Raw genomic sequence first — 7,614 nt, 5'->3', positions numbered from 1 at the left:
ACATGTGGCAGTGTGATCTCCCCCGTGTCCGCCTCTTCTGTCATGTAGGGGTCACAGCATCAGGTGTATTACCATGTACATGTGGCAGTGTGATCCCCCCCCGTGTCCGCCTCTTCTGTTATGTAGGGGTCACAGCATCAGGTGTATTACCATGTACATGTGGCAGTGTGATCCCCCCCCCGTGTCCGCCTCTTCTGTCATGTAGGGGTCACAGCATCAGGTGTATTACCATGTGCACGTGGCAGTGTGATCCCCCCCCCGTGTCCGCCTCTTCTGTCATGTAGGGTCACAGCATCAGGTGTATTACCATGTACATGTGGCAGTGTGATCCCCCCCCCCGTGTCCGCCTCTTCTGTCGTGTAGGGGTCACAGCATCAGGTGTATTACCATGTACATGTGGCAGTGTGATCCCCCGTGTCCGCCTCTTCTGTCATGTAGGGGTCACAGCATCAGGTGTATTACCATGTACATGTGGCAGTGTGATCCCCCCCGTGTCCGCCTCTTCTGTCATGTAGGGGTCACAGCATCAGGTGTATTACCATGTACATGTGGCAGTGTGATCCCCCCGTGTCCGCCTCTTCTGTCATGTAGGGGTCACAGCATCAGGTGTATTACCATGTACATGTGGCAGTGTGATTCCCCCCCCCCCCCCCCGTGTCCGCCTCTTCTGTCATGTAGGGGTCACAGCATCAGGTGTATTACCATGTACATGTGGCAGTGTGATCCCCCCCGTGTCCGCCTCTTCTGTCATGTAGGGGTCACAGCATCAGGTGTATTACCATGTACATGTGGCAGTGTGATCCCCCCCGTGTCCGCCTCTTCTGTCATGTAGGGGTCACAGCATCAGGTTTATTACCATGTACATGTGGCAGTGTGATCCCCCCCCCCCGTGTCCGCCTCTTCTGTCATGTAGGGGTCACAGCATCAGGTGTATTACCATGTACATGTGGCAGTGTGATTCCCCCCCCCCCCCCCCGTGTCCGCCTCTTCTGTCATGTAGGGGTCACAGCATCAGGTGTATTACCATGTACATGTGGCAGTGTGATCCCCCCGTGTCCGCCTCTTCTGTCATGTAGGGGTCACAGCATCAGGTGTATTACCATGTACATGTGGCAGTGTGATCCCCCCCGTGTCCGCCTCTTCTGTCATGTAGGGGTCACAGCATCAGGTGTATTACCATGTACATGTGGCAGTGTGATCCCCCCGTGTCCGCCTCTTCTGTCATGTAGGGGTCACAGCATCAGGTGTATTACCATGTACATGTGGCAGTGTGACCCCCCCCCCCGTGTCCGCCTCTTCTGTCATGTAGGGGTCACAGCATCAGGTGTATTACCATGTACATGTGGCAGTGTGATCCCCCCCCCCCCCCGTGTCCGCCTCTTCTGTCATGTAGGGGTCACAGCATCAGGTGTATTACCATGTACATGTGGCAGTGTGATCCCCCCCCGTGTCCGCCTCTTCTGTCATGTAGGGGTCACAGCATCAGGTGTATTACCATATACATGTGGCAGTGTGATCCCCCCGTGTCCGCCTCTTCTCTCGTGTAGGGGTCACAGCATCAGGTGTATTACCATGTACATGTGGCAGTGTGATCCCCCCCCCGTGTCCGCCTCTTCTGTCATGTAGGGGTCACAGCATCAGGTGTATTACCATGTACATGTGGCAGTGTGATCCCCCCGTGTCCGCCTCTTCTGTCATGTAGGGGTCACAGCATCAGGTGTATTACCATGTACATGTGGCAGTGTGATCCCCCCCGTGTCCGCCTCTTCTGTCATGTAGGGGTCACAGCATCAGGTGTATTACCATATACATGTGGCAGTGTGATCCCCCCGTGTCCGCCTCTTCTGTCATGTAGGGGTCACAGCATCAGGTGTATTACCATGTACATGTGGCAGTGTGATCCCCCCCGTGTCCGCCTCTTCTGTCATGTAGGGGTCACAGCATCAGGTGTATTACCATGTACATGTGGCAGTGTGATCCCCCCGTGTCCGCCTCTTCTGTCATGTAGGGGTCACAGCATCAGGCTTATTACCATGTACACGTGGCAGTGTGATCCCCCCGTGTCCGCCTCTTCTGTCATGTAGGGGTCACAGCATCAGGTGTATTACCATGTACATGTGGCAGTGTGACCCCCCCCCCCGTGTCCGCCTCTTCTGTCATGTAGGGGTTACAGCATCAGGTGTATTACCATGTACATGTGGCAGTGTGATTCCCCCGTGTCTGTCTCTTCTGTCGTGTAGGGGTCACAGCATCAGGTGTATTACCATGTCCATATGGCAGTGTGATTCCCCCCCCCCCCCCCCCACCCCAAGAATAGGTGTCCCCCACAGCTGACTACGCCCTGTAGTCACCCAGCAATACTATGACCATGTGGCAGCAACGAGTGCAAGATTTTACCAAAATGCTTTACATAAATTTCCTGCTGCTGTGGATTTCAGAGTTGTGGCATCTGGGGGTCTGAGTGATGAAAATAGTGGGGGGTCTCCAGGGAGTATTCCAGGTGTAGAGCTAAAGGTACCTTCACACGAAGCGATGCTGCAGCGATAGCGACAACGATGCCGATCGCTGCAGCGTCGCTGTTTGATCGCTGGGGAGCTGTCACACAGACCGCTCTCCAGCGACCAACGATGCAGAGGTCCCCGGGTAACCAGGGTAAACATCGGGTTGCTAAGCGCAGAGCCGCGCTTAGTAACCCGATGTTTACCCTGGTTACCAGCGTAAAAGTAAAAATAACAAACAGTACATGCTCACCTGCGCGTCCCCCAGCGTCTGCTTCCTGATACTGACTGAGCTCCGGCCCTAACAGCACAGCGGTGATGTCACCGCTGTGCTTTCACTTTCATTTTAGGGCCGGCGCTCAGTAAGTGTCAGGAAGCAGAGGCTGGGGGACGCGCTGGTGAGTATGTACTGTTTGTTATTTTTACTTTTACGCTGGTAACCAGGGTAAACATCGGGTTACTAAGCGCGGCCCTGCGCTTGGTAACCCGATGTTTACCCTGGTTACCAGTGTAAAACATCGCTGGTATCGTTGCTTTTGCTTTCAAACACAACGATACACAGCGATCGGACGACCAAATAAAGTTCTGGACTTTATTCAGCGACCAGCGACATCACAGCAGGATCCTGATCGCTGCTGCGTGTCAAACTAAACGATATCGCTAGCGAGGACGCTGCAACGTCACGGATCGCTAGCGATATCGTTACAAAGTCGTTTCGTGTGAAGGTACCTTTACTCTGCACCTGAGGACATGTGGTGGTGGGGACTTGTCTGACCTTGAAGAGGTCATTAACCCTTTTACCCCCAAGGGTGGTTTGCACGTTAATGACCGGGCCAATTTTTACAATTCTGACCACTGTCCCTTTATGAGGTTATAACTCTGGAACTCTTGCATGGATGCTGGTGATTCTGACATTGTTTTCTCGTGACATATTATACTTCATGATAGTGGTAACATTTCTTTGATATTACCTGCGTTTATTTGTGAAAAAAATGGAAATTTGGCGAAAAATTTGAGAACTTCGCAATTTCCAACTTTGAATTTTTATGCCCTTAAATCAGAGATATCTCACACAAAATACTTAAGTAACATTTCCCACATGTCTACTTTACATCAGCACAATTTTGGAACCAACATTTTTTTTTTTGTTAGGAAGTTACAAGGGTTAAAGTTTACCAACAATTTCTCATTTTTACAAAACCATTTTTTTTTAGGGACCTCATCACATATGAAGTCACTTTGAGGGGTCTATATGATACAAAATAACCAAGTGTGACACCATTCTAAAAACTGCACCCCTCAAGGTGCTCAAAACCACATTCAAGTAGTTTATTAACCCTTTAGGTGTTTCTCAGGAATTTTTGGAATTTAAAAATATTTCACAAAAAAAATTACGCCAGATCCAATTTGTTTTATCTTACCAAGGGTAACAGGAGAAATTGGACCCCAAAAGATGTACAATGTGTCCTGAGTACGCTGATACCCATATGTGGGGGTAAACCACTGTTTGGGTGCACGGCAGAGCTCAAAAGAGAAGGAGCGCCGTTAGACTTTTCAATGCAAAATTGACTGGAATTGAGATTGGGCGCCATGTCGCTTTTGGAGAGCACCTGATGTGCCTAAACATTGAAACCCCCCCCCACAAGTGACACTATTTTGGAAAGTAGACCCCTAAGGAACTTATCTAGATCTGTTGTGAGCAGTTTGACCCACCAAGTTCTTCACAGAAGTTTATAATGTAGATCCGTAAAAATAAAAAAAATCATAATTTTTTTTAACAAAAATGATACTTTAGACCCCCGTTTTGTATTTTCCTAAGGGTAACAGGAGAAATTGAATCCCATAGGTTGTTAATCCATTTGTCCTAAGTACACTGATACCCCATATGTGGGAGAAAACTACTATTTGGGTGCATGGCAGAGCTCGGAAGGGAAGTAGTGATGTTTTGGAATGCAGACTTAAATGGAATGACCTGTGGGCGTTATGTTGTGTTTGCAGAGCCCCTGATGTGCCTAAACAGTAGAATCCCACAAGCGACACTATTTTGGAAGCTAGAACCCCCCCCAAGGAACTTATCTAGATGTGGTGTGAGAATTTTGAACCCCAAAGTGTTTCAATAAAGTTTATAACGCAGAGCTGTGAAAAATCAAAAATCTTTTTTTTTTTTTTTTTTAGCCCCCAAATTTTAGTTTTCCTAAGAGTAACAGGACAAATTGTACAACTTTTGGGGTCCAATTTGGCCTGAGTACGCTGATACTCCATATATGCGGGTAAACCACTGGGCACAAGGCAGAGCTTGGAATGGAAGGAGCGCCATTTTACTTTTTCAATGCATAATTCGCTGGAATTGAGATTGAATGCCATGACATGTTTGGAGATACCTGATTTGCCTAAACAGTGGAAACCCCCAATTCTAACTCCAACCCTAACCCCAACACACCCCTAACCCCAACCATAAACGTAATCCAAACCCTAGCCCTAACGGGAAAATAGAAATAAATACATTTTTTTAATTTTATTATTTTTCCCTAACTAAGGGGGTGATGAAGGGGGGGGTTTGATTTACTATTTATAGCGGGCTTTTATAGCGGTTTTTTGTTTGGCAGCTGTCACACACTAAAAGACTCTTTTTATTGCAAACAATAGTTTTTGCGTCTCCACATTTTGAGACCTATAATTTTTCCATATTTTGGCCCACAGAGGAATATGAGGTCTTGTTTTTTGTGGGATGAGTTGACTGACTGCAGGACCCGGAAGGACCCCGTGGCATTCTTGGATCCGGGAGCTTGCAGGGAGGAGACTCTCGGAACAATGTGATCACATCATGTTGTTCTGAGGGTCTCTGGGAAGCACGCAGGGAGCCCCCTCCCTGCGCGATGCTTCTTTATGCCACTGGCCCGCTGCAATCTTTTCTGTTCTGTGACAGCTCCTGGCACATATTTCTGGGTGTCAGCTGACACCCGGCCGCGCTCCCGTGCGCGCGGCTGATCGCGTATGACGTACTATCCCGTCGATGGTCATACGGGCCCAGGTCACCTCGATGGGATAGTACGTCTCAGAAAGGGGTTAATAAGACGTCACATTCCCCTCTTGGCTCCAGGAGAAGCCGCACTTTGCCGATGTGTGCCGTACTCGGGGATGTGTCGCCGGCTTCTCACATCACTTTTAAATGCTGCATCTTTTAGTACAACAAAAATTATTCATCTTTTACTCAAAAAATGGATAAAGTTTCAATGTGACCAGGTGCCAAAATATTGGTTTAAAATATGAAGTACACTATAGGGAGGAAGAAGTGTGCACCATCCCCCTCCGGGATCTGCGGATCTCACACTCTACAGTTATAGCCATCGTTGTGGGGTCGGCGCCTTTCCCAATATAACTGCTCTAATGGGAAGATTGTACAGCGGGCACAGTGCAGGGGGTAACGTCCTCCTGGAATCACAAAACCCAGACTCCTCCACCAGACACAGGTGCGAGCCGTCACTGCACAGAACCTGTCTCCTTCAGAGTGCAGCAGTGACGGTGTCACATACCCGCTTCTCAGCACGTGACTTGGGGTTGTGCCTGCAAGGGTTAATCTCTCGGTCCAGCATTCAACCTCTCCTATGCTGTAATGGGAGCATAAATCACACACTGACCCAGGCCACACACCCGCTCATACATGCTGCCACCATTCACCGAACACACAGGCGATGAGTCCTGGAAATATTACTACTACTGTCTGACAATCATAAAGATCACACACTTTAAGGCTGTGGATTCTTTAGAGCATGCAAGGTTTAGACTTATTAAAATTTTAAGCTTTAATAGAAAAGGTACAGTGCTTACAGTAAAAGGTATAAAAATATGGTAATACAAAGTGACATACAAATATGCAAAAACAGTGATAAAATAAAGGGAGAAAACTTAGAGATATCGAACTTTGCATTCTGATTCTCTGCCCCTGGGGGAGGGAGAAGTATGGAATGGATCACAACAGCGTTCCAGGCTGCCCTCACATGTGAACATCTTTGTGTTCAGGCCTAATTTATAGAGTCAACCTGGAGGTCAAATTTCTAGACCAGCCTCTCAGGTTAATATTATAATTGCTGGTGTGTGACTGGACCATGGCCACTCCACCGATGAATATATTATTTTCTCTGAAACTCTTTGTGTAACGTTTCTCATAGATAGGTAGTGTCAGGCTGTAATTGACATCTATCTTCAAAAGAGCCAGAAGGTGTGAAACGCTTCCCATTCCTGCTCCCTAGCAAGGCCCCCTGGCGAGATTGGAGACAGGAGACTACCTTCTCAGGATAACATATGCTGGGAGACCTGCAGTCTCAGGACAGATGTTTTTATTTACTGCTGGTCATACATTCATACCTATACATATTTCACTATACCTCCCTCCTTATGAACGTGCATGGCGGTTGACTTACAGGTCAGCTCCCTAGCACCTTGTCGAGATAGGCCATCAGCATTGCCATGATCGACTTCCTTCTTATGTTAAATTGTGAAATCATATTGCTGGAATATCAACCTACATCTAAGCAATTTTCCGTTGTCCCTAACTACTCTGTTAAGCCAACTCAATGGGTTATCTGTTATCACGGTGAAGTTGCGCCCATAGAGAGGTATGGTTGCAGCTTCTGCAGAGCCCACACAATTGCCACACATTCCTTCTCAATGGTGGCATAAGCCACTTCTCTGGTCAGGAGTTTCCTGCTTAGGTGGAGAATTGAGTGCTCCTCACCTTGCTGGTTCAGCATCTCCTCTACCTGTTCCCTCATGTGTGTCTTCACATCTGTTGACACACGGTATGCAGACTGCCGTACTGGGGGATTAGTGCCAGCGTCCACATGGTGAGCTGCTAAGTGCGTCCTCCCAGGCTCCCCTGTGAAGACTTCGGTGAACTCGCTGAGCGCCCCCATCAGCTCAGACCTCTGACTGCAGCATAGCTCAGGGTTAAACTCTGCTAAGTCCATGTACTGAGTCCCGGGCCCCAACATCTAGTAACAGATCAGCCTCCCCCTCTTCAGGCCGGCTACAGACAGGTAAGACACAGGTCTCCCTGTCATGGTGAGCCTTCAGCATATTCACATGAAATACTTTGTCGCTTTGCATGCTCATCTAG

This window comes from Ranitomeya variabilis, chromosome 6, assembly GCF_051348905.1.
Source record: "Ranitomeya variabilis isolate aRanVar5 chromosome 6, aRanVar5.hap1, whole genome shotgun sequence".
NCBI classification, from domain to species: Eukaryota; Metazoa; Chordata; class Amphibia; order Anura; family Dendrobatidae; genus Ranitomeya; species Ranitomeya variabilis.
The sequence above is the reverse complement of the archived record's forward strand: the minus strand, read 5'-3'. Positions refer to the sequence as shown.